Genomic DNA, 24858 nt, shown 5'->3' on the forward strand with positions numbered 1-24858 from the left:
TGATTGAACACTACCGTAGTAATGGTGTGGGAAGATGTGCAGCCTCCTAATTTGCATGCTCAGATACCTCGGTTGCAAATGTAGCCTCAGAATTAGAGTGTGTTTGCCCACAGCTCAGCTCTGTAAACAAGGGCTCAGAGCTTGTTGACATACGGGGAATGGGCAAAAAGACTTTTATCCTTCCCTGTGAGTTATCCCTCAGTGCAGGAGCGCACACTGAAACACAGAGAATGGAAAGCTCCAAACGGAGGGTTTGGATATTGGCTCAGGGTGCAAAGTCTGCCATTACCAGACTGGCAAGAAGGTGGGTGAAATAACGCAGCCAAAGCCTCCAGAAGGAGGTGAATGGAATGTGCCTGATGGCAGGGAGACACCAAATACTTCGCTAAGTGCTTCCTCACTTTTTGAGGAACATTTAGTTTGGAACTGAGCCCAGAAAATGCATCTGCCCCTGCAATTTACACCTCATTGGTTAAGGCTAAAGAGGGAGGAAATGAAGATGATTAATTAAGGAAAAGTAAATTAGTCTCACATTGTATGTAGCAACTGTTGGTGATTTTCCTTATTAGAGAGAACCTATTTGTGAGCTGGCTTGTTAGCCCTTGGTTTCTGCAGTGAGGGTGTTTGAGCGTGAGCCCGTACCGAGCTGCTGGGCAGCAGCTCAGGTGAGTGGGGTGCGAATTTTTTTTTTGGGAAAGGGAACTTGCACTACATCTCTGAAGTGCTCCCTCGCCATGGCTGCCTTTCCCTCCTTCTGGGAGGTTTTGTTCTCCCTTTGTTGTCTGCCAAGGATGATGATAATATTGCTATTTTTGACACCTATGATTAAAAAGAGAAGTTAATAGCTCCTGAGAACAGATTAAGCTTTCCTGAAAGTATGCTTATCTGGTTAAAAGCAAGCCAACAACAACAACAATAAGAATAGTGTTTTGTTTTTATTCTTGTGATGTAAATGTTCCAAGTGTGATTCTTTCCTGATGCTGGTGTAAATCAGGAGCAATTTAAGGGAAGTCTGGCCCTCTTCTGGGAGTTGCCGAGCATGAAGTTTTTATCCTTGGCTGTTTGATGGGACGCTCGGCGTTGCCAGCTGGGAAAGCCCTGCTTGCTCCAGGACAGGTCAATGAAGACCGCAGCGAAGGAAGGGGCAGGACGCCAAAGGGGTGGCTCTTCCGCTGGAGGCTCGGGGAGGAGCTGGAAAACCATTTTCTCCCTGGCCCTGTGCAGGTGAAGGCCCTCTAGGGAGTGGGGGGCTTCCCCCCAGCCCTGCCTAACGCCAGCCAGGGGCTGTGCAGCGCTGAAAGAGCGTGAATGTGAAAACCACAACGGAGTGCTCCCAGGTGAAGGGAAAGCTGTGCTGGGGTAAGAACAGCACCAGTTCCTTCATTACATGTAGCATCTGCAGAGTAATGTTCCTGTTCAGTGGGAAATGACAGGTTTGGTTGTTTTTTCAATGCTAGCGCTGCAATTTCGCTGCTCTGCTTTCTCAAAGAAGCAATGGGAAGCCTCCCCTCCTGCCAGTGAGGCCTGCTGCCCTGGGGGGCCACCTGCAGCAGAAGAGCTGCCGAGCCCCCGCCTGGCTCCTCGCTGCTCCCCAGACACCCACGAGTCCCTGGCACCCCTCTGGTCCCTGCCCTCCCCGACCCCCCCCTTCACCAGCTCCTGGGGCCCTGGGTGCAGAGCTCTGCCCGCCCGGAGCTGGCCCTGGTGGGGAATGGAGACAGTCTGTGGAGATGCGGACTAAGCACTGCGCCAAGGAGACCTCCCAAGAAAGCTGCCACTTGAGTGCTGCCAGGTCATAAGGACCCTGCGGTACCTGTAGCACGCGCCAGGTGCTGTTACAGAAGTGCTGGGGCACATCCCAAGGGTCCTGTGTGCGGTCCTGTGCAGCTTCCTTCCTGAGCAGGCGTCTGTGCAGCTCTCGTCTTCGGGCTCTCGTTGTCTGACCACCCCGATGCACCCGGCGCCGTGCTTCAGAGGTGAAAGCAGCATTGTTCTTGAGAAAGGACTCAGCCTTCCATTTCTTCTTGTATTTCTTTTAACGTGGTTTGATTCGTTTTACTCTGTTCACAGAAATGGATGGTTGTCCTCTGCTCCTCATTACAGAGAGAGCTCTTCTGAAAATGCAGGCTCTCCTTTGTGGCACAGCAGAGGTTTAGGTTCATTTCAGTTCATCATAATTAGAAAAAAATGATGAAGATTAAAAGAAACATGACTATCTCCTTTGGACTTTGCTCTGTCTTCAGCAGCAGAAGCGACTCTGCTGGCTCCAGTGGTAGAGAGAAAAAATTCTCTGAGATAATGAGACTGGCAACTTATATGTAAATACCGTGACTTTCGCTTGGAGTAGAGAGTACCTAATGAAAGCATTGCCCACTTTCATTGCCTGGAAATCAAATAGCCCAGTGGTGTACGAGATGTCCTTCTGGGTGGCTTTCAAGGTCAGCCCTGCTGAGCGAAGGAAGTGGATGACGCCAGTAGCTGGCCCGAGAGGAGGAGGATGAACAAACTTCGAGCTGAACAAAAGCAGTGGGGGGGGGGGGAAGCATTTTTCACAAGTATTGTCTGTGTCCAGGAGCCACGTAGAATCGCTCCAGATATTGAAACAATAATTTGCTGGCTTTTTCTCTTTGGTGAGCTCCGTACAAACCCTCTTATTTCCTGGCAGGTGGACATTTATTTATGTGCTTTTCAACAGAATCTTCTTCTGAATCTTTGTGAAAGGGTAATGGCTTTGCACTGCTGAGAGTGACAGCTTGTTGAGTTGCTCTTTGCATATGAGGAGTATTGCTTTTACAGGTCATGTCTGCACCCTGTCTGCGACGGCACGTCCTGGAGGAGGAGTTGGTCTTTGCAGAAGTCCCTTCTGGGATTGCTCTAAGAGTGCAACTGGTCTGAACGTGGCCAGGCTGGAGGTCTGTGGGACGGAGAAGGTAGGAAAAAGCTCGGCCTGCTTCTCTTCATCAGGTGCCATCTTCTCATTGAAAGAGCAGCCAAAGGAGCAGTGGAAATGTGGTTTTACCTGCTGCTGAGCCTTTCTGGGGCTCGTTTGCCATTCCCTTTATGTTACTGAGTGGGAAGCAGAGAGTTTATTTCATCATCCACTTGATGTTTCTCCTGGCAGGACGTGGGGGCACCAGCGGCCACCTGAGTTCCCCCCCGGTGGCTCTGCACAAGTGGTCACGGCTGGGGTGGGACCCTCAGAGCCCTGCTGGGATCTGCAGGGGTTTTTCCCATCCTGGAGCACAGCACCTCTCCGGTGGGCTGGGCTTTGCAAAATTAGTTCTGTTCTAGCGAGACCGAAACTTGCTAAAAGTCAGTCAATTAAGATAATAGGAAGCACATCCTCACTCCAGGAAAAGAGTACGTAAATGAGCAGCACAGAAAAGTGTAGTATTTTCCTCTGCAAAACCACAGGTACTTAGATTAAATGGATCAATAAGCCATCTGTATCACAGTAAGAACAGTCATAAATTACTCAAAAATTCAGTTTTTGAACAAGTCTTTGGGCATATGGGCAAAGACAGAGCCGCGAAGCGCTGCTGCTGGAAGCCGTCCTTGCGTGTTGCAGACGGAATGATTCCTTCTGCTGTCATGGGTGAATGAGGGATGGGATGGAAGAATGGGCCGGCAGTGATGAAGAATTAAGGTAACACTGAATAAATGGAGTAACGAGATTAATTTATGTGCTGTGCAACACAGTTAAAATCCAAGCAGTGGTTTCATTTCTTAGCCTGAGTGAACCTCATAGCATGAGACGCATTAAACACCATCATGGGAGAAAAAACATACATTTTCAGAGTTCCCAGCTAACCATTGCTGGCACAGCCGTGGGAAACCCAGGCACGATAACCGCCGCTCACTCTGCGCCACGGCTCGTGGCACTCGCTGCCCTTGCAGAGCCAGCTCGTGGGGCAGGTCGGCTGGGCGCCTGCCTGGCTATTCGCGCTATAAACACGAGCTAATGATAATTTAAAGGCATTAACTTGGCCCTTTGTGCCGCTGCCAGCTCTGGTGGTTTTATAGCCACTTGCTGACAGCCAAAAGTGATTTTTTCCCTTTTGCTGTGTTACCCGCGCTGGGGAGACGGAGTGAATGAGCGCAGAGAGGAAACATGATGCTGCACAAAATGGTGTTGAAAGCACAAAGTGGAAACAGATTTTTTTTTTTTTCTCCTCAGCTCTCCAGTTCTTGTCACGATAACGAGGGCTGGTGTTTGCGAAACAGACGCGCCCGTTCAGGTGTGTGTCATCGGCGGGAAGCAGAGACAGACCGCTCGGCACATTACCGCGGGCCTGGCGCCCGGGCTCTCTGCGGGGCCGAGGGAGAGCGGCAGAGCTGCTGGGGAGCAGCTCACACCAAAGCTGCCTCTCACACTCGCGCTGCCCCGTGGGATCACGGGGCCTTGGCCACCGGGGCAGGTCCTTGTGCCGATGCTGTGCAGAGAAGAGGCTGGATGAGTCCCGGTGCTGGGGAGGTGGCCGGGTCCCTTCCCCTCCCTCGCGTTGCTGCTGGGCTCAGCCCTGTGGTGGGCCTCCTGCGCTCCCCCGCGCAGCCCCAGCTCCTGATGGTGACCATTCATCCGCTCTAAAGACCGGCATGCTTTAAGGGATACGGATTTCTTTTTTTCCTCTGACTTCTGCTGAATTAAGTTTTATGACGATGCTGCATCAATAAGCTTGCAAGGTTTCCGCTGAAGAGACTCTGCAGGTCTGGATGATTCCTTTGGGGGATTGCTCTGCAGTTTGCAGCCTTGTGCATGAATCTCTGCTGTGACTTTAAAGGGAGAAGCAGCAAAGGGGAGGGTAGGATTCACCCATCGGTGACTTTATCTCCTACTTCCAAAGGTCATATCAAGAAAATATTTTAGTCGGCTCTGTTATCTGCTACTCCATCTTCATATTGCATAGCGTTTCTCAAGAGGATATTTTAATACCATTTTTTCTTTGCTTACCAGAAACTCCTATATTGGACAAACAAGATGCATGGCTCATAGCTGCCTGCCGGAGTTTATCCGTGGCTCAGAAATAAAGTATAAAAACATATCTTTAATAATGCAGGATAGGGCTGTTCCTTAAGTGATTTATAAACTTCATAGATACAGTGAGTCACTGCTAAAGTAGATTTACTGCTATCTCTACACGAACATCATAGAAATAATAAGGCGAGCAGATGCAAAGTTAAAAGAGAGTCCCCATTTGTTTCAGCACGGCTGGGAGGTAAATCTGTCTTCCCATGTCATGGATTTGAGTTTTGCTTGTGGGCCAAGCAGAGCTTCTCGGCAGAAAGCAGAAACAAGTGCTGTGAGGAAGAAAATCATTAAGAGACAGGGAGGGGGTGGGAAAGCGTATGCAGAGCAGCTCTGGATCTACCGCGCAGCCGTTCTCCAGAGAGCTGCAGCGCCAAGTCGCTCCTCTCGTCCGTCCTCCCCAGTACAGCCCACCTTCACCTGGACACCTGCAAACTTGGTGCAAGCACCCGGGGACAGACGTCAGTTTGCCTGGCTGAGACTAGAAAAAGTCTTCTGTGCCTCGTTGTCCTGAGCGTGGCCGGCCACTGCAGTGTGCTCACTGTCTGACCCTGCCCCGAAGTCCTGTCTGTGGCTTCTGCCCTGAAAAATAATCCTCCCTGACCAAAGATGGTATAAGGGCAGGCACTGGGAATAACGGGATTTGCTGACCAGTCTTGCAGAGAACAGCAACAGGGGTTTTGAGAGGGGAAGAGGATGCGCCAGGCTCCACTGAGCACGCCAAGGGGCTCTTCAGCAGCTCTCGGGACTCAGGGCTGCCAGAAGAGCCCTGTCCCCAGGTACCAACCGGGGACCTTCCCACTGTGCCCTGCTGGGGGCCACCCCGTCCCCAGGAGAAATCCTGCTCTCCTCCAGGACGGCCGCTCCGGCTCCGTGCAGCTCCTCGGTGCGACCGTACAGAGCCCGAATCTCCCGAATGCGTTCAGGCAGCTGGGCTCTCATTACCGAGTAATGTATCATCAGGGTGACACTGCTGCTGACTGACTAATAACAACTCCAGATGGCAAGGATACGTCTTGGGAGCTCCTGACCATGAAGTAGTAGTCTTGGAAAATCTGAAATATTATCTTTTAATATGCTACATTTATTCTCTTTCAAAAGAAGCAGGCCTCAGAGGTGAACAGATGGAACGCAATGCGAAGCTTGAAGATCTCGTGGTCTTGGGCTTCGGCGTGTTCCTTCTGGCAGGGAAGGAAACCACAGTTTGAGATTGATGCCCACACAATGCCTTTCTCAGGATTTTCCTCTCAGTAATACCAACACGCCCCGTGTGATGTTGTACGAAGTGAGGAAGGAGGAGGTTTGTCAATGTCTTCGCTCTCCGCTGCCATCAGTATGGAAACCCAAATGTTATAACCAGCAAAAACACAGCAGGAGTGGGCTGAAAACTTTGAACTCTTCAGGGAAAAAAAAATGACATTTTATACAAATTCCATTAAAATACAGGTTCTTTGTGTTCCTAGGGCAGTAAAGGAGGAGCCTCTTTCCCTTTATGGAGTGGAAAAAAACATTGCTGATAGCTGTGTTAACTGATGAAAGGGTGGGCAGAGTTTTTAAACAGACTGGGAAAAGGACTCTTCATCCGTCTATTTTCTGTCTTCAAATGAACAAACGGGAAAAATAAACACGTATGGTTTCTCGGTCCGTTGTTCTCCCTTCATTGTCAAAGCAGACGCTTGCTCAGTTAAAAAAAGACGGAAAGGTCTGTGGCTCCTGGAAAGGGCATGTTTTCATTTCAGCTGACGCTTTTTGAAGCGATAAGGAAAATGATGTGCTATTTTTTCTTGCCAGATATCTGTTTATCCTTGTTGCTGCATCTCAGCCCTGGACCACCGTAACACGGAGGACTTTTGCTCCTGTTGCTGGGTCGCTGCACAGCTAAGCCCTGGCGAGGACGGAGGCCTGTGTCGTGCCCTTTCTGCTGCCCAGACCATTGCTGGGGCTGTGTTGGGGCCCTGTGTGTGGTCACAGCTGAGCATCCTGCACCCGCAGGCCTCGTCCCCTCCAGCCTCCCGCAGGACGGGGGCTTGGTCGCTGCGCTGCCGTCATTGCAAATCTGTTGCTGAGGGTTTTACTCTGCGGCACGCAGGTGCTGCCGCAGGTGAGCACTGTTAAAAGCATATGTTTACTTATGCTGTTGAAATTTGAAAAAGCTGTTATTTAGAAAGAAATCCTTCAGCAGTCTGTGCAAGCATTGGCAGCCCTATCTTCTCAGCTGCAGACGTAGTCAAATTGTATTTGAAAAACAATTTCAGAGAGATTCACTTAGAGATGTTTAGATACAAAGTCAACACTACAGATGTGTAGGGAGCTGGTGTCAGGTTCTGGGTGTATGTTTAAGATCTGAAAATGTTAAAAAATAGGTTTATAGCTTTTGTACTTAAGTAGTATTTACAGCAAAGATGGCAAGGCCAAAGAAATGCGTTTTCCAGGAGCTGAGGTGCTGGGGTCAGCGGCAGCGCTCGGTCTCTGGGGACGTCTCCGCAGCAGCCGGAGGAGTGCTGCTCCTGCCCCGGAGACACAGCTCTCTTGGCACCTCTGCCTTGTCTCATTCTCAGTTCGGCACCAAGCGCCCAGCCACAGCGGGACAGCTGCTCAAAAACCTGGGAGCTGGAAGAGAAACTGTGGTGCAAACTCATGGGGGGAAATATCGGGCTTCTCCAGGTTAAGTTCAACAGCTGCCGAGGGCTGGACACGAAACAAGAAGGTGAGGATGAAGCAGCCGGGTCCCGAGAGCAGCACGGTTTGTAAGGCAGCAGTGTGTGACCAGGGCAGAGCCACGGGACATCTCGGTGCACGGAGGCTCTGGTGCCAGGAAGAGATGCGAGGATTGAGGATGCTCTGAGGGCAGGAGGAGGAGAAGGGTGCACGTGTGCAGGATGCTGGGGCAAGCAGTGTTGCTGGGCTAAAGCAGGGACGTTGGACAGGGTCCAGCTCTACTTGGGGTTAGGAGCAGGATGCACAGGACACCCCCCCAGAACAGAAGTTTCCATCTGTGTTTCCTTTGATATAACTAGTCACAACTAATTCTGCAGTCCTTTCAGTGAAATATCTCCAGTAACTTCCCGGGGAGCGTTTGGTAGGAGCAGGCAGCCAGCCCACCGGTGGGAGTGCTTCTGCAGAATTACGTTTCAGCTGCAGGGGAAGCAGTAATGTGTAGCCATTGTAGACTCAATGACTACAGTATAATTTTATTTATGGGTAAATAATACTTAGCGCTGAGCTCACAAACATTAATCTTAAAGCAAGGGTTTTACTTCTAACATTTCCTCCTATTGTAAAATTAATAACAGGTAAGACGCACTGGTGAATTTAAAGGGCTGTTACTGCGCTGTCACTGAGGCACTGCGGAAGCACCTAGGCTCGCTTGCTTACAGACACAGCTGCATCCCCAAACCTCTCTTCATGCAGATTTTCTGAGAGCCTGGGATAGCTCCGAGTTCAAGCAATAACAGCCAGGTGCAAAGCCAAGGTGATGTTTCAATTGCATCCTCTTCCACTGATTTAGAGCTCTCTATTGATATAAAACTAAATCTATTCTGAAGGCTTCTGTGAGCTGCATTTCACTGGGAAGTCTTGATGTATCACAACAGAAGAGTTGGAACAAAAAAGACGGTTTGCCAACTCAGATTTGTTGCTCTAAATATCTGTGATCCTGATGCTACCAGGATATGTGGCTCAAAACGAATACAGCCTGCCTGCCTGCGTGCGAATTCCCTTCCTATTCCCTTCCTGTTCTCATTTTTCATGAGAAATTGTCTCTTAAAAATCTTCCGTATGAGTGAATGTTTCCATCCACCCCAGCCTTACTCTTGACTTTACGGCTTCTCCTTGACTCAGGACCCTCCTTTGATATGCCCTCTTGCAAATGAGACACTTTCACTTCAAAATCCTTATTCATAAATGTCAACACCTTCAGAGACAGGAAAGTAAATGTGGGCTCTAAATCTTTATTTAAACTCACAACGACATCCTCTGATTTTTAAAGTGCCCGGTGTTAAGCAGTTTCCATTGGATTCTTAGCCTAAATCAGCAGTAATAGGATGTCTCCCAGCCTTGTACTACAGCCTCTCACCCTATCAGTCATGAAAAGTTTGCATCTCATACATACTCAGGGTGTGCAGCTCTCAGACTTACCGATCCATATTTTGAGATTTATTGGGCATTAACCTGTCTTTTAACTATAAATTTACTCATTTTCGTTTGTGATGTGATGTGTCAAGGTAGTTTCAGCATTTGCATGATCCTGGTAGAATCGTGAAGTGTTTCAAAGACGAATTGAGTGATACCTAAATTATTCATGTGCAGTGTCTAGGAATCTTTACATTGCTTTCCTAAATCAGAAGAACTAGGAAAACTGGAAACCTCAGCTAATACCCTGGTAATAACGTGCCATTCTGAAAGGAATTAGAAGTAATACTGCCACTTTTCAGCACTTTTTGTGAGCACCGCTACATACAAATGCTTTGTGCTTTCTGATGGGGAGCTATGGATGGCATATTTTGACCATCGTCACGGCTGCAATCTGCGGAGCACGGCGGGCTTGCTTCCCGGTGACAGCAATGTGAAACGATTACCGGCACGGCGTCTTCGCTGTTGGCGCGGTGTGAAAGCCAGGTGTTTGGGAGCAAGGCGTGTTGCGAGGCGAGGGGGGGCTGAGCAGAGCAGAGGGACAGGCAGGACCCCCCGGTTGCCGGCCAGGACAGCCCCCCCGTGGCGTGTGAGCAGCTCCTGGCCTGGGGCAGGGTGCTGGAACCACGGCCCCGTGGCAATGAGGGCAGCCCCCGGGGCAGAGGTATTGGCGTTACTGCTGTGAACACGGGGGGACGGTAGGCACTGTTATACGGACATTAAACTTTGATTTTGGGCTCTGAGTTCTCTTATGTTGTTTTTTCTTTAAATCTCTCCAGGGACATAAAGGGGGTGAGGCATCCTGGGCAGCCGTGTCACAGCACCAGCCGTGTCACAGCACCAGCCGTGTCACAGCACCAGCAGTGCCACCCCCAGCGGTGCCACCCCCAGCAGTGCCACCCCCAGCAGTGTCTCTAGCCCGACGCCCCCCTGTGCGCGCTTCCCCGTGCTGGCAGAGGTCACTCTGAGGAGCCACCAGCTGCCACCGTGAAGGTGTCACCCCGAAAGGCCAGGTGGGAGCAGGGACCTCTGCACTGCAGGTCTCTGCGGGAGGCTGAGCTCCAATTCATGCTTCTGCTTTACCGCCAGGATCGGTACATCCCTAATAGCTTTTATAGCGGCGATGGCCCAGTAACACCACCTCCGATTTAATCTCGTTCTCCACACCGACAGCTAATTTAAATCCCTGTTAGAAGTCATCAGATACTGAGAGACAGAGCAGCGGAGTGTCACTGAAATAAGCTGAAAATGGGTTCCTAAAAACGTTACAGACTGCAATCCACCCTGCAGGCCTCTCGTGTGCATTGCTGCTTCCACGGGTGCCTTCTGTCGGTGCTCCTAAACCGGCCCCAACCACGGAGCTTCTAAAGGGTTCGGACATTTCGCTCAGACGGTCGGGGTGTGTGCACATTATCAGCCATCTCAAATGTTAATAACCCTCCTATTAAAAGCATCTGTGATGTGTAGCTGACCTGGATGACCACCAGAGCTCTTCCTCTCTAGCAAACGTGCTCTCAAAGCCGAGGTCCTTGCGCGGCCCAGCAGCGTAGCCACAGACCGCAGCACTGACCCCGGGTCACGCAGGGCTTGCCTCTGGGACAGCTGGTGTCCTCACACCGCTAGCAGCAGGGATTTCTGTAAAAGTCCGGCCTCTGGCTCGAAATAGCTGTTGTTCAGAATATCCTAAAACCAATCGATTCCTAACTAGGTAGAGGTGCAAGTAGAAAGCTCAGAAATAGCTTTAACACTTACTTTGAAGCAAAGTTTTTTCAATGAATTCCAATTAAAGGTTAAGAAAAACCACCTCCATTACTAGAAGGTACCCATGATTAACGAGAGATGCAGATGGTTTTTGCACTAATTGTTCCAATCCACGTGTTTCCCTGCTTCACGTTCAGACTGCACCAGCTCACACTGCCCCCTTGTATTTAAATAATAAAAGCTGATTCCATGATGCTTTATTTAGTTCACCAAAAGGGAGAAATAAAACCTTCTATATTTTGCATTTCAAACTTCTGAATTTAAACAAGAGACGATGTTTCAAAGGTCCTTCGCAATACAGTAAGTCAGCATAATTTGCTATTCTGTTTATCATACAAAATTTTTTCACCAGTCCCTTGCACTGTCCCCCCCAAAATCCCCACTCAAATTACTTGTTAAGTAATGTCATCAAATATATTTGAAGCAAAGACAAAGTAAACTTAATCTCCGAACTTCTTAGTTATTGAATAGTCAATGTAAATCATGAAAATGAGTCAGAAATTAAACCACTGTGCTCCAGCAGAAATGTTTTAAGCTTCACTTGACAACTTTGGTTTGCTTTAGACAGGAAAATGTTCCTGGGGAAATGTTTCTCTGGTTAAAGCAGGATTTTAATGCTGCAAAAAACCACTGAACTTGTCAGAAACTTTGCAGTTATGCTCTTAGAAAAGGAAGCGTTGACTGTTTTTATGCCGTACTTTTCAGATCAATGTCAGAAGGCATTATTTCGTGGTGCTGAGCCCGCCGTGCAGCATCCCTCTGCTCAGGTCCCTTCAGGCTCCGGGTCTCCAGCCCCTTGTTTTAGCGTGGACACATGACAAGCGGCGTTCCTAAGGTTCAGGTCAACAACGGGACCCTTGTTTCAATCCTTCACTTACTTACAGTAAAGTTAGTGTTTCCTCTGCTGTTGTTTCAGTTGTCCACGTAAGTCTGGGTAACTGCAACCTTAACCTTAAATCTCCCCTCTGATGTAAACTCACACGGCAACCTGCTCCTGTTGGTAATCAGAATTTCAAAGGAAAATCTCTCTCATATAGGTTGAAGGGACCTTTATCTTAATGAAGTTATTAAAAATCTACCTGACTTTATTCAAGAAAGCCGCCTGAGGATGGCAGAACAGGGGCAGAGCTGCCGGTGCTGCGTGCCCCCGGGGGCCAGCTGGGCACCGCTCCGCGCCCGCTGGCAGAGGACGTGTGGCCGTGCGCTGCCCTCGCCGCGGGGGCTCGCTGCGCGGAGCCGAACGAGCTCAGAGTAGTCCTTCCATATGTTGTTTCTCCAGGAGCTGGCAAAACTTTGGTTAGGATAAGCTAAGCACGCAACAAACGGGGAAAGTGTGCAAACACGTTTGATTTAGGTGGGAAAATTTTACTCTTCTGTCATTCGACTATGGCAAAAGCTCTGCAAATGCTCGTCCAAACCTGATGCTCTTTCCAGCCCTCGTCCTCAGGGACCAGTGGCGGTTTTCTCTGGACAGACTCATCGGACATTTCTCCCACCACTAGGTTTATTTCCCTTTTTTTATTACTCAGACTCAGTGCTTGCAAGCGAGGAGTCAAGGACTGAAAAACCAAAGCCAAATAAATGAGATATCCCCAAGACGCTTTGGCAGACTGCTTCCACCCTCACCCACGGGGGCATTTCTGGTCAGGGGACATCAGAGGTGGAGGCTGCTGCTACCACCACCAAAACGTCTCCCCTTTCTGGTGGCAGACCCGAGGGAAGGGCTCTCCCACTCCCCAGAGCACCCCTGGGTGCTGCTAGGGACAATGCCACTGGCCGGGCACGCTGCTGACACCCCCCATGCCGAAGGCAGCCCCCGTCTGTCTGCACTGGACGCTTTTTTGTCACGATCCAGTGATGTGAGAGGCTTTGTATTAACCTTTCACAGGCCCCCAGGAGCCAGCTGCTGCAGCCTGCGTGGGGCAGAGCGAGGACCCAGAACGAGAGCTGGGGCCTTGGGGGCCGGCGGCAGGACTCCTCTTCGCTCAAGGGCAGGATTTCACCGGGTATCTAGGCTTGGGGAGGCACGGATACGGCCAGCAATACGGTTCTGCAGGTCCCTCTGCTCCGGCCCACGTGGCAAGGGCATTGTTAATGCATAAATTGCTTTTTTTCTTCGTCTACCGGTTGTTTATCGTGTTATAACATTGCCCGTAGCAGGATGGGGAGAATATTAGAGAGTTTAGGCTCTGCGATGCTTGTGTCACGATCACATAGAAATTTGTTACTACAGTTAACATTTAAAGTAGGGAATATAAATTAAAGGAACGTATATTCCTGCTTTTCCCACATAGAAATACACTATCAGCGTACAAAATGTTGCTGTAACTCAACAGAAAACCAAAAACATGTTAGACCCCAGCTTCTAGCGAGCCAGATTTCTTCAGAGAGATTTCAGCAGGCAGGCTGCCAAGTTGGGAACTGCAGCCACGGAGATATATTTCTTTTTGCTCCGGCTCATTAGCAAGAAGCAGCTGTTAGTTCATTCAGTATTAATGTCAGCCATAATGAAAGACACCCACTTGTAGGAAGAGGTGAATTTGGAGAGAACTATAAAGAAGGACTCTGTGCCAAATTACACGGTATCAGTCAGGGTGGTTGAATTATAACAAGACTCGATTTTTGTGAAACCATAAAGGAATAATGATAAAAGTAGAAAAGATGTGCATAGTCCTGACTCAGCAGACTCTAACCATAATGCACGCACTTGACTTGAAATTAATGCAACGTATAAAATTAAGAGGAATTTTGCTGGGATGACTTCAAATGTTGAAACCTAAGATATATACATATATATATGTACGATACTGTTCATGCTTGATGCAACCCGACTCTGCGGCTGCTTAGAAAATTTGCCCCAGGAAATATCAGAAAAAGCCTCCTGAAATGAAACTCACTTCATTTATTTTCCACTTCTGGAAGTCTAGGACAAGACTTTACAAACATTTAACCATTTTTCTGCCTTTTAAGAGCTAAAAAGGAAGCAGTAAATATGCAGGAAGGGCATTCATTGTATAATGGAGCTAGAAAACATGGAATCAAAGTATTCATTGGAGGAAATTTTTTCTTTTTTTTCTTTTCTTCTCAGAAGTATACAGGGATGGGGCTACTAAACAAGGGGAGGATAGGAAAGAAAATAACCCAGAACAAGCAGGCTTTGCTTGCAGCCATGGGGAGTAGCTGGACCTGCTCCTTTTATACAAAATCCAGACAGAAGCTACTGACTTGGCTGTATAGAAGAGGGGAGCAGCAGAGCTGCCACCTGCGGCACGAAGCTGAGCCCGCGGCCTGAGGAGACAGGGCAAGGGCTGGGCACCCACGGAAAGCGAGCTCTGGGGCACCAGAAGGTGGCTGGAGCAGGCTGCTGGGGGAACGCAGACAGCCCAAATACCTCCCGTGCCTGGTGCACGGATAAATAAAATACTTCAGCTGCCAATGCTGCAGATGTGGCACCATCAGTGTTCCGCGTGCCCTCTAAGAGAGGATAAAATAGTGCGATTGTGGAATAAACGATGAGTTCATTTATGTTACAGAGATGCTGCCTCGTCTCCTGTTGAAGACAGCCTCATCTAGCATCACACTGGTGTGCATGCAGTCTCTTTGCTTCTAGCAAATCATGTCGATTCTCTTTCTCTCTGCTCCCCCGTTGGTATTAAAAACCTTTCCAGCAGGACTCCAGCAGGCTGCCAGAGGAGAAGGCAACTGTGCGCTGAGCGCTGCCAGGAGTAAACCGAGTGCGTGCACACCTTTGCCAACCTGTTTCACTCATACCCACCTTGGGGTCTTCTTGTTACTACAGCAGGCTCAAAATCCGAGGGCTGAAACCCGATTTTGAAGCCCACCGAGCCTCTTTAAGGCTGGCTTAGCAAATCCTCCTGTTGCGTCCCACGCCGCCCCGACCCCGCCGCACTGCTGCATGCCGCGGCCCTGCCACCGCCGCCCCCCAGACCCATGGCACGGCTGAGGGACCAGGCTCCTGCTGCCCCTCCTGCTCCTTCCTCTCAGTTCAATCCCGTGTTGTCGGGGTTTGCAGCATGGGAAAGATGCACGGCAGCCCAGGGCGAAGGAGGACATCCCCGCGTGCCGCAGGCGCGGTCGGGAAGGGAGGGGACGGGAGCAGCCCAGCGCTCGGGGCCGGGCGTTCGCTGGGCAGCGGTGCCGTGCGGGGAGCCCTGACGGGGTTCGGTCATGTCGTGGTGCTTTTGTGGTCAGGAGATGAGGGCATTACCCTGTTACTGTGATGCTTGGAGCCATTTGTACGTGTCTCAGAGAAATGTACAGTTAACATATACAAAACACAGAAACATTTGAGTAATTTTTAAAATTAAAATAACAAAGAAAGACCAAACCCAGCGTGTATGCTCAGGGACCCAGAGCCACCACGGCCACTGCTGCTGTAAGCCAGCCCCATGCCTGGCCGGGGGACACGATGCGCGTGCCACCAGCCACAGGGTGACTGACACAGAGCAGAAAGCGTGCGGGCTTGGGACGTGTCGTCTGTTAAAGCCAGTAACGCGGACAGAGCTGTGCTCTCTGCGCTCCTGCAGAAATCCGAGCCACTTTTTGTGCATGGCAACTTCAGGGAGTTTTATGGATTTAAAGTCGGCGTGATTGCGAGGGGTGGAAAGAAAGAAAATGCGAGATCGGAGATAAGAGATGGGAAAGCAAACACTGAGAGCTGATTGGGGCTAAGCAGAGAGAAATCAAATTCTCATTGCACCTTTTTAACAGATAAAATCCAAATCAAAGCAAATGTGATGAAATGGCAGTATTAGAAATGTATTGTAACGGGAAAGATCGTGTGCTGCTAACTGTACTTCGACGCGTGCCCGAGCCGTACGCCTGTGACTCGTGTGAGGCCAGGCGGGCCTGCACCCAAAGGAGCCCAGCTGCACCCAAAGGAGCCCGGCTGCACCCAAAGGAGCTCGGCTGCCATCACCCAGAGCTGCCCCATGTGGAGGAGGAGCTGCCAGGGCGGGTCGGGAGGGTCATTGCCTTCACTGCCCTCACCTGGGGGAATCCCACCCCCATGCAGCGGGGGGGAGCAAGAGGGGATAAAAAGGGTGGGAAGGGCAGGCCCCTGCTTCTGGAGGGGTGGTCAGCAGGGGGGGCTGCCTCGAAGGGTGCCCTGAGAATTTGTATTGTGGCTTGGTTTGTGCCTTTTTGTCATCCTGCTGCAGCCACTGGGGCCCTTGACGCTGCCTTGTGTGTGCAGGCTGGGCCGGTGCTGTAGCTGAAAATAACCTGTTACAGGTGTGGTGTCCTTGTACCTTCCTGGCAACTGGCAAGCAGAAGACTTTTTTTACAGGAGTGTGTGTCTGGCATTCCTTTGAAAAGCTCTTGCACAACTTATGGGTAAGTAGGTGCCTGAAACTTAATTTATTTAATGGTAGGTAGGTAGGCTAACTCTGAGCTAGGCCAAGCATCGTTTTATGGCAACAAAATGGTCTTAGCTTTTATATGTGGAATAACACTTGTGCTTGTCTTAATGTTAAACTTGTGATGGTGAGAGGGGAAGCCCAGCGGGGGTGGTCAGAGGCTGGAAGAGGGCTGGATGGTAAAATCAGGGTGCTGCCCTCCTCTTCCTGCTCCTCGCTGGCTGGTCTCATGCCTCTGGTCCTGCTCACGGGCTGCTTGCTTGTGGTGCTTTGCAGCTGCCCATCCCGGCATGGTGCTGGGGTGAAACGTTCCAGTCTGTAATCTGAGTGCAGCACTGAGCTTACCTTTTGAGAGCTTCATGTTTTACTGGCTGTCTTTCCCAGGTCATAGCTGCAGTGTCTCCTAACAGTGCTTTTGCATCTTTGCTGTGTGAGAAAGCAAAGCGTGGGCACACGGCTGTTTCTACAACAATAGGGGTGTCAGTGTGCACGCAGGTTTTTAGGTGAAAGTGATGAAAATAACCACTTCTTGAGCTTGGCTTTGCTCCCTGAGGTCGCACCTCGTTTAAAATCCTCAAACTTTTTCCACCAAGGGGACAATGCACAGAGGGATTTCAGCTGCTGCTTGTTTTTCCTTACGTAGGGAAGCAGGTTTTTAGGGGCAATCTATTATGAGCTCCTTGGCATTAGCCATGTATTTTATACAGATGCTGGAGGAATATGTAAACTGTAGCATCTCTTCAGTTTGGTATGGGGTAGTTATAAATGCCTAGACCAAAAATAGCCTTATCAGAAAAGCTCTGTTCTCATTAGGAAATTCAAATGTGCGATGATTTTGCATGTGCATATATTAAGTAATCTGGTTTCAAGGATTCCCATGGAGTAACGTGGTGTGGTTAGACTATGGGCCATAAGTGGTGGCGAGTGGGGAACAAGCCTGAAGCTGCTGTAGACACTTATATGTGGGTAGTATTTTAAGAAATTAGGTACTACTCTGAGCAGTGTTTATGCTAATTTGATTTCCTTGTACCTTATTCTCCTCCAAACTCTCAGAACATTTTTTGAGGAGGGGAAGCGGTGAGAGTGTCCTTTCTCAGGGTGTGGATTCAAGCTTACAGAAATTCCCTGTGCCTGGGAATCACCTTTCCACTACTCGGGGTGAAGCACTGTCCCCATGAGCATAATTTTGTAGCAGGCAAGCTAAATGAGCGTGGTGAAATACTGGTACCTGGGCTTTCTACCGGCATGGCAGCGGAGTGCTTCTGCAGCTGGAGGCCACGAGTGGGGAAGAACAAGGCCGGAGGTTGTGGTGGCATCACCTGCTGAAGTCCCTGGTTCGCCCCTATCGTGAGGCCTCTGAGCGGAGGACTGGGAGGAGAAGAGCAAGGCCTTCTGGCTTCCCTGGTATTTAGGAATAAGGCCTTCTGGCTTCCCTGGTATTTCTCTGACAAACCCTTTGCCACGGGGTTGTGGTCCTCACTCTGTCACCAGGGCAGGGGCTCTGGTCCCCATCGGGTGGTGGCAGCCTGGGTCCCTGCTTGAGGCAGGAGCAGATCAGAGGCTGGGTTAGAGGCCTGTTTAGCATGTCGAAATTCTGCAAGCGGACCAAAATGTGTCATTTTAAGTACCTCACGGGAGATACTTGAGCCTCTTCGCACTGAGCAGAGCCCCTTGCATTGCTGGGGATGTGCTACTGGCTGAAGTGCAGCTGTGACTGGTGCATTAAAAACATTTTTGAATGAAGCCACAATTAAACTCTTTTTTTCCCTGAGTGAAGTAGTATATGAGGTAAGAGGCATCCGTTTGCAGCTGTCACCATTAGCCACACATCATCAGGTCACTTTACCTGGTGGCTCATACAGCCAGCTGTGAAACCCTGCATTACGTGCATTGCTGAGAGATCTCCAGGTGAGCCTGACCGAGAATCACAGTCAGAGGAGCAGTGGGTTTCAAGGTGAAATCTCCCTTTGCAGGTTGTAATGAAGGTGTACAAGCTGTGTGCTTGCTTTATTTGCTAGGTAATGTTCTCTGTCTTCATCACAGGGCAAAACCAAGTGGGAGAAAATCCTCATTTAGGGGCATCATTTTGCTCTCAAGTTGAGGAAAAAAGTGCATGAATAAGTGGAAGACTTGAGGAAAATAACCATTTATAATAGCGGAGTGCAGTAATTACCGCACAAGGCAACATTTGTAACTTCGGGGACTTGTGGATTAGACAAGTTCTAGAAGCACAAATGTATTTTTATTATCCTGAGACATGTTCTCTTATTCCCTGCCACTTCACAACCAGAGCATTGCTGGATTTTGTTGTTTGACAGCTTAATGTATGCTTTCCCTACAGTCACAGAGCTGATGGCTAACACAGGTACAGAGGGGGATGTTGCCAATATTTTATTCTCGAGCCAGGTAAATGACTGGAGAAGTACGTGCATCTCTGATTAATTGGATGGCTTGCTGACTTGTTTGCTTTGCAGCAGTGACGATTACAGCTGTAACAGGACGTGACCCTCTCAGTGGGATGGCAGGGGCTGTTTCCCTGGCTGTGGCAGCTTCTCGTGCCCCCATGCTGGCAGCCAGGCACCCCTGCACGGGGAGGGTGAGGAGGGGCTGCCTGTGCCTCGCAGCGGGCACGGGCTGTGCCGCGGGCCTGCCGCCCCTTCTGCCTCACCGGGGGAACCTTACCCTTCTGTTAACACATACATCTCTTCTGCTAATGGCCTTTTGGGGATATCGGCACCAGATAAAGCACCGAGTGCTTCAGTAGCACCCCGCAGCGCTGGAAGCTCCTGGCCTGGCAGGGACTCCTGTGGGCGCAGAAACCAAGCGGAGCCAGGGACCGAACTTGCAGAAATGCTGTCGAAATCCAGGCCTGGCTAGTAAATACATCGTCTGGTTGTCCCTGAGGGAAGGCTAGGAGAGGTGTTTGAGAGCCTGGCAGATCATAGATCCAAGCTGTGTTGGAAGCTGTTATTTTTAAAACACTTTAGGAATGAGCTACTTCAAAGTGTATGTAAACTAAAAATATTACTTCTAATAAGCCATATCTTATTTAGCAGTATGAACACAGTTCTAAATCCTCGCTTTCCAGAGAGATGTAGTGTGCAATCCAAGGCTATAAAATGTTGAACTCAGCAAGCTGCTCTCCGCCTGACAGCCAGGTAGTGATTAACTTAAATGATGTCTTTCTACACGGGGTGTTTCGATGTCTAATGAACTTCTGGATAATGCTGATTGCAATCAGTTCTCTGTCCAAAATTCACAGAATGATGGCTTTTCTATTTTGCAAATAATTCAGAGACTTTAAGCGTACATCTTCTGCCAACTGTCCAATGAATATTAATCTATTTGCAATAAACTGCCTTATGAATAATTCGCTTCACAAATGAGTGAGTTTAAGATATTGCAGAGTTAAATGAACCATTAGCAAAGTATATCTTGTAAATATTGCCTGTTATTGGGACTTGTTTGAGTTTTGTTGCATACTTTTATTCCTTCATCTATGAACACATTGCAAAGAGGGGCTTAACTTTTCCTAATCGCTCTTTTTATTGTCCCTATTGAAATGTTGGATGGATTTCTTAGATTACAACAGTAATGGCCCGTTGCTAAGTGGAAAAGACTGAATGGCTACCAGCCAGCGAGGAACAGAAGGCAGAGGATGAGAGAATACCTTGATTAAAATAAGGGCTGAGGGCACCTGAGTTCAGATTTTGGGTTGGTCTTAAATTACCTCTATTAACCAGGGCAGAACTTTCATCCTGCCTCTGTTCCCAATGTTATAAGGTAAGGATATTCCTTTTGTTTAATTTTTTTCATGAGAATGCTTGGGCGCCTTATTAAGCAAGCATCCTGCTTAGCACAAAAGGAAGCTGATCTTTGCTTAGGGTGCTAAATTCTGTTAATATATTAAGTTTGCAAAGCTTAACCAAATGCAGCTGAGATGAGTATAAAATGAACAAATGTCTCAGGCCTGTGTTTCTGCCCTAGTTGTGGTGGGTGCCCATCGCTGCTGCTCCTGCAATGCCGCAGGGGCTGGGGAGGAGGGCAGCAGGGCTCCAAGGGGTCTCCACAGTTACTTAGCCATAAATTAATTCGTCAGTGATGTCTCTGAGATCTCTGCCTTCAGGAAGCTTCACTTCAATATTGTAGTGTCAAACGGTGTGTAAAGGTAGCCAAGCAAGTAGTAGTGTGCCAAGAGGTGTCTTCAAGAAGTGTTTTTCCACAGCTGCTGGCACGAAATCCCCAGCAGACACAGCGCTGGCCTCATTAGCTCCTGCACCTCCCTCGGGATGGGGATGGCGAAGGGGGGCTGCCAGGGGGACAGGGGGCTGTGGTGGGGGCAGCGGCTCCCTGCTGGGGGAGCAGCGCGCCGAGAAGGGGAGGAACTGTTCCTGTTTGCAGAACGGTTGCCTAAATCTCAACAAATCAGTGTTGGCTTAGCGTGCTATTTTCCTGTTGTGCTCTTAGTTTGAAGCGTTACTCATTTCTGTAGGTGAGCATCAAACAGGCGATATTAAGATTGGCCTTTAAAAACCACAAAAATAATCAAACCCCATGAGCTTAGTTATTAATCACTTAAACTGCAGTGAAAAACTGTAAACTGCTTCCTTTGAAATAAAAGATCCAGTAAACTGGAGAAAGCCATTTTAAAGGAAATGGTTGGAGCAGGTAGATTAGTTATTCCCTTGAAACTATTCTCACCTTGACTTTTTGGGAGCTCTCGCTTAAAAAAAAAAACTTAAACTAGAAATTAGTCATAATGTCAGTGGCATACTTTAATCTGCAATTTAAAACATATTAAAAAACTAGACTCTATTTGTATTTAAAGCTTTTGAAGATCTTGCTATGCCATATTATAGGAATATCTTCATAATTGCTCAAAATTCACTTTTTTGTTGTTGAAGAATGTCATTTGCATGTGGAAGAGCAAATGGGGAGGAAAATACGCCACTTTGTTTGCATTGTATAATCCAGTGATGGAAGATTTTTTTTTTGAGGGAACATAGATGCTTTGTCAGCAAGTTATCCTTTTCCTTTCCTTTTTAGAATGCTACCTGTGACTTCTACCAAGAGTGCCGGTGGCTGGACTCTATTTTAATTCACACAATTAGTGTTTCAATATTGTGACGGGTTCATCAAAATCACCTAGCTGCAAACTTCTGACTAATTAGAAGTTGGCTGTACAGGGAATATGAATCCATTTCCTCTGAGAAATGAGGTGCGACATGAATCTCTCTGCTTCCAAACCCAGAATGGTTAAAGAATTTAGCAATTTGTGAAAATATGCAAGCTGTACAGACAGATAAGGCTCGCTTATGAATAACATTACCCTATACCTCTCATCTGACGCTCTTATCCTTTTTATGCCATTGCTGCAAAGATTGCTAAGTAGATAATAGAGCCATTTGTAAATTAAACAAAATGGTTTTTTATAAGTTGTTATTCTAACATTTCAATTTGTTTTTCTCTTTCTGCTTTGGGCAACTCGGAGACGACCCATTTCCTTGGCTCTCATTAGCGCAGCGCTGGCTGCGGGGGGCACGGCGGGCCCTGCCGAAGGGCCTGGTGTCCGTCCCGCTATGGGTGGCGGTGCCTCTGCTGGGCAGGTCCCCGTGCAAACAGGCGGTTTGTGCGGTTCCAAGCCAGAAGGCACTGCCTTCCCTGGGCTCAGTTCGGTAACGAGCCAGTCTGTCCTCAGCGAGCTGGCGGCTCCTTCCTCGTGCTGCCCCGACAGCTCTGGGCACGCCACGGAGCCGCCAGGGCAGGAGCTGCCACAGCCCACCCAGCCCTGGGACCTCTTCCTGGAGAAGTCCTGTGCTTAACGAGAGGCTGTGACCCCAATAAAACCCATGCAGAGCAACAGCAGCGTCTTCAGCAAAGCTCTGGCCACTCTGTCCCCAGAGCTGCCGCTGACCCTGCAAGCAGCTGCCCACGTGTGGCTGGGAAGGTCAGGAAGGAGCTGGTTTGCGGAGGTGATTAATCAACTTTCTTCTTTTATAGAAAATTAATTAGGCTATTATCAGGGGCTCGGCAGCAGCAGGTTGCCATGTGGTTCTCGTGTGTGGGTGTAGTCCTGAAGGTTTTCTGAATCTTTTAATTACTAGTCATGAGCGCAGCGAAGTCTTGTGAAGATGTGCCTTTGGAGGAAAATATTAATACGATCTGGATGGGAGGCTGTGGGGAATGTTTCCAGCCAGGTACCTGGAGGCAGACCTGCTTGAAACAGTCTCTGGGAGAAATAAAACCAGAAGGAACAATTCTGTGTGTTTGAATCAACATTGCAACAGCAGCAGGGGTATATACATTATGTTTTTAATTTCAACAGTCTTATCAAATCTGGCTACCACAGAAAGGGTTTCAGAGGGCCTTTAGTATTGCCAATATTTTTCTCTACTGAAGCACCCATTAGGGTGTTCTCTTCTGAAAAAGGTCCTTCTTGTTTTTACTTGGCTAATCTGGGCTTTTATACAGATTTTAAAGGTTTATTGCTTGGGAACAGAAAATGCCACATTCATACACAGGCTGTGTTACTGTCAGAAACTGTTATTTAATGTTCCCAAGGTATTGCTGGCGGGGTGGTGGATGGGTTAGCTGTCTCCATCAGAAGCTTTCTGTATAGCATCACCAAAAATATAAGTATTTTGTTGGTAGCTTTGAAGAAACGCACTGAAAGTACAGAATCACAGAATGGCTGAGGTTGGAAGGGACCTCTGGAGACCATCTGGCCCAACCTCTGCTGAGCAGGGTCACCTACTGCGTGTTGCTCAGGATGGCACCCAGGCAGGTTTTGAGTATCTCCAGAGAAGGAGACTCCACAGCCTCTCTGGTAGCATCAGATAATATTAACTCGTCTCTAAATCTCCAGCAGATTACTGGTTAGAGCAGTGTTTATTACCTGCAGCATTACCGGTGATGTTGTGTAGTCCTTGGCAATCCTTAAATTCGTACAGATGGTTAAAGGTGGAGGTGCTGAGCTGCTCTCATGGCAGCTGCATTCGCAGCCTGACAAAAGCAGCCAACCTTCTTTTGTGACTATCATTAGATTGTTTATGCAGGCAGAAGTTTCTGCATGTGATTTTTGTTCTGAAGATACACATTTAAAAACAAAATCACAAAACTAATAGCCTGTAATAACTCATAATGTCAATTCCTATTTTTTTCTGTGGCATTGAGGTTGACATTGAGATTACACAAATGTTTCCCTCCATCTGAGGATCTGAAAGACCTGTGTATTTTGTTTTGTTGATGAAGACAAATTCTTCAAACACTCAGTTGCATTAGCTTAATGTCTGAGTGTGTTTGTTTAGGAATATGATGATAAATTGAATTGGTCAGTGTTTGGCATACATGCGTGCAGTTGATCACTACAAAGTTTGAGGATAACATACAGAAGTTAGTTAACTGTTAAATGTATAAAATCTCTATAGATAACATTGCACATGTTGCTGCCATCACATCTGCTGAAGTTTCCCTTCCACCCCAAGTTTGGTTTTGAGATTTTTTTAGAGCTACTTTTCCTTTCTTCTCTTCTGTGTAGAAATGTATCGGTGGCCTTCAATGTCCAAGTGAAGCATTTGGTAAAGATCTAGTTCTACCTGACCTTGGTTTCATCATGTGAGAGACATGAATTTGCAAGATAGTTTAAAACTTGTTTTTCTTTTAACTGACCTTTGTTCTATTTTCCTTTCATTATTTGCTTTGCTCCTTCATCTTATTCTTCCTGTTTTTTTAATCATCCATCTTTGTCCTCTCAGTCTCATCCTTCTTTCTATATCTTATCCTTTTTGGTAATCTTCTATGAGACTGCTCTTTTTTTATCTTAAAATAAAATGAAAAGACAATAGTGTTAACATGTTATTTTGAACTTTAATCTCTGGACTTGCATTTTAAAAAAAATGGAGGGGGAGCAGAATGGAGGGAGGTGGCCAATGTGGAGTTGCATCCACTCCCTGTTCTCAATCCATGCAGAAAGCTGACTTCTGTTGCCAGCCCTGAACTCAGAAACCTTCCCCATCCTTGCAGACAAAAACAGATTTTCCTCCTGTATGGAGGTGATGGCTAAATTCAGGTATTAACCTTGCTGGGAACATGCTGTCCTTCAGCCCGTTTGGGCTCATGTTGGGTTGGTTACAAGAAAGGGTGAGCCCAGTGATGCTCGTCTGCACTGGTCAAGCACTGGCTAGACATCAGCAGAACATTTTCTGGTAATCTAATCTCACTAATTCTGCACTGCTATTGAAAGGGGGGAAAAAGTGATTCAGAATCTGTTTGACTCAACAGATAGTGTCTACCCTCCCTGTAAATGCAGCTTGACCATCTATGGAAGAAATATGATCTATTTAGTTTCATATTTCAGACTTCAGCTTCAACTAGTGCAGCAGTAATGAATCATTGACCCTAGAAAAATATCACTGATTTGATTAATTAGCACTTAAAAGAACTGCTCGGATAGGAAACTTTCAAAGGTTGGAAATAATGCTGGTATTTTATTTGTCCTTTCATTAACTGGATTCTTAAGAAAAATTCTGGCATGATGATTTTTATGGGGATCGTTTCAGTTGG

The 24858-nt window shown here is 48.1% G+C and overlaps 1 long non-coding RNA gene across 1 annotated transcript; it reads left to right on the forward strand.

The window, feature by feature from the left end:
• Positions 1-556: 556 nt before the first annotated feature.
• Positions 557-8676, forward strand: LOC106047335 (uncharacterized). The gene is made up of 3 exons (XR_001213684.3): positions 557-665; positions 2797-2930; positions 4178-8676. It is a non-coding gene; the product is annotated as an uncharacterized lncRNA (long non-coding RNA).
• The last annotated feature ends 16182 nt before the right edge of the window (positions 8677-24858 follow it).

This window comes from Anser cygnoides, chromosome 7 (assembly GCF_040182565.1).
Source record: "Anser cygnoides isolate HZ-2024a breed goose chromosome 7, Taihu_goose_T2T_genome, whole genome shotgun sequence".
Classification (NCBI taxonomy): domain Eukaryota; kingdom Metazoa; phylum Chordata; class Aves; order Anseriformes; family Anatidae; genus Anser; species Anser cygnoides.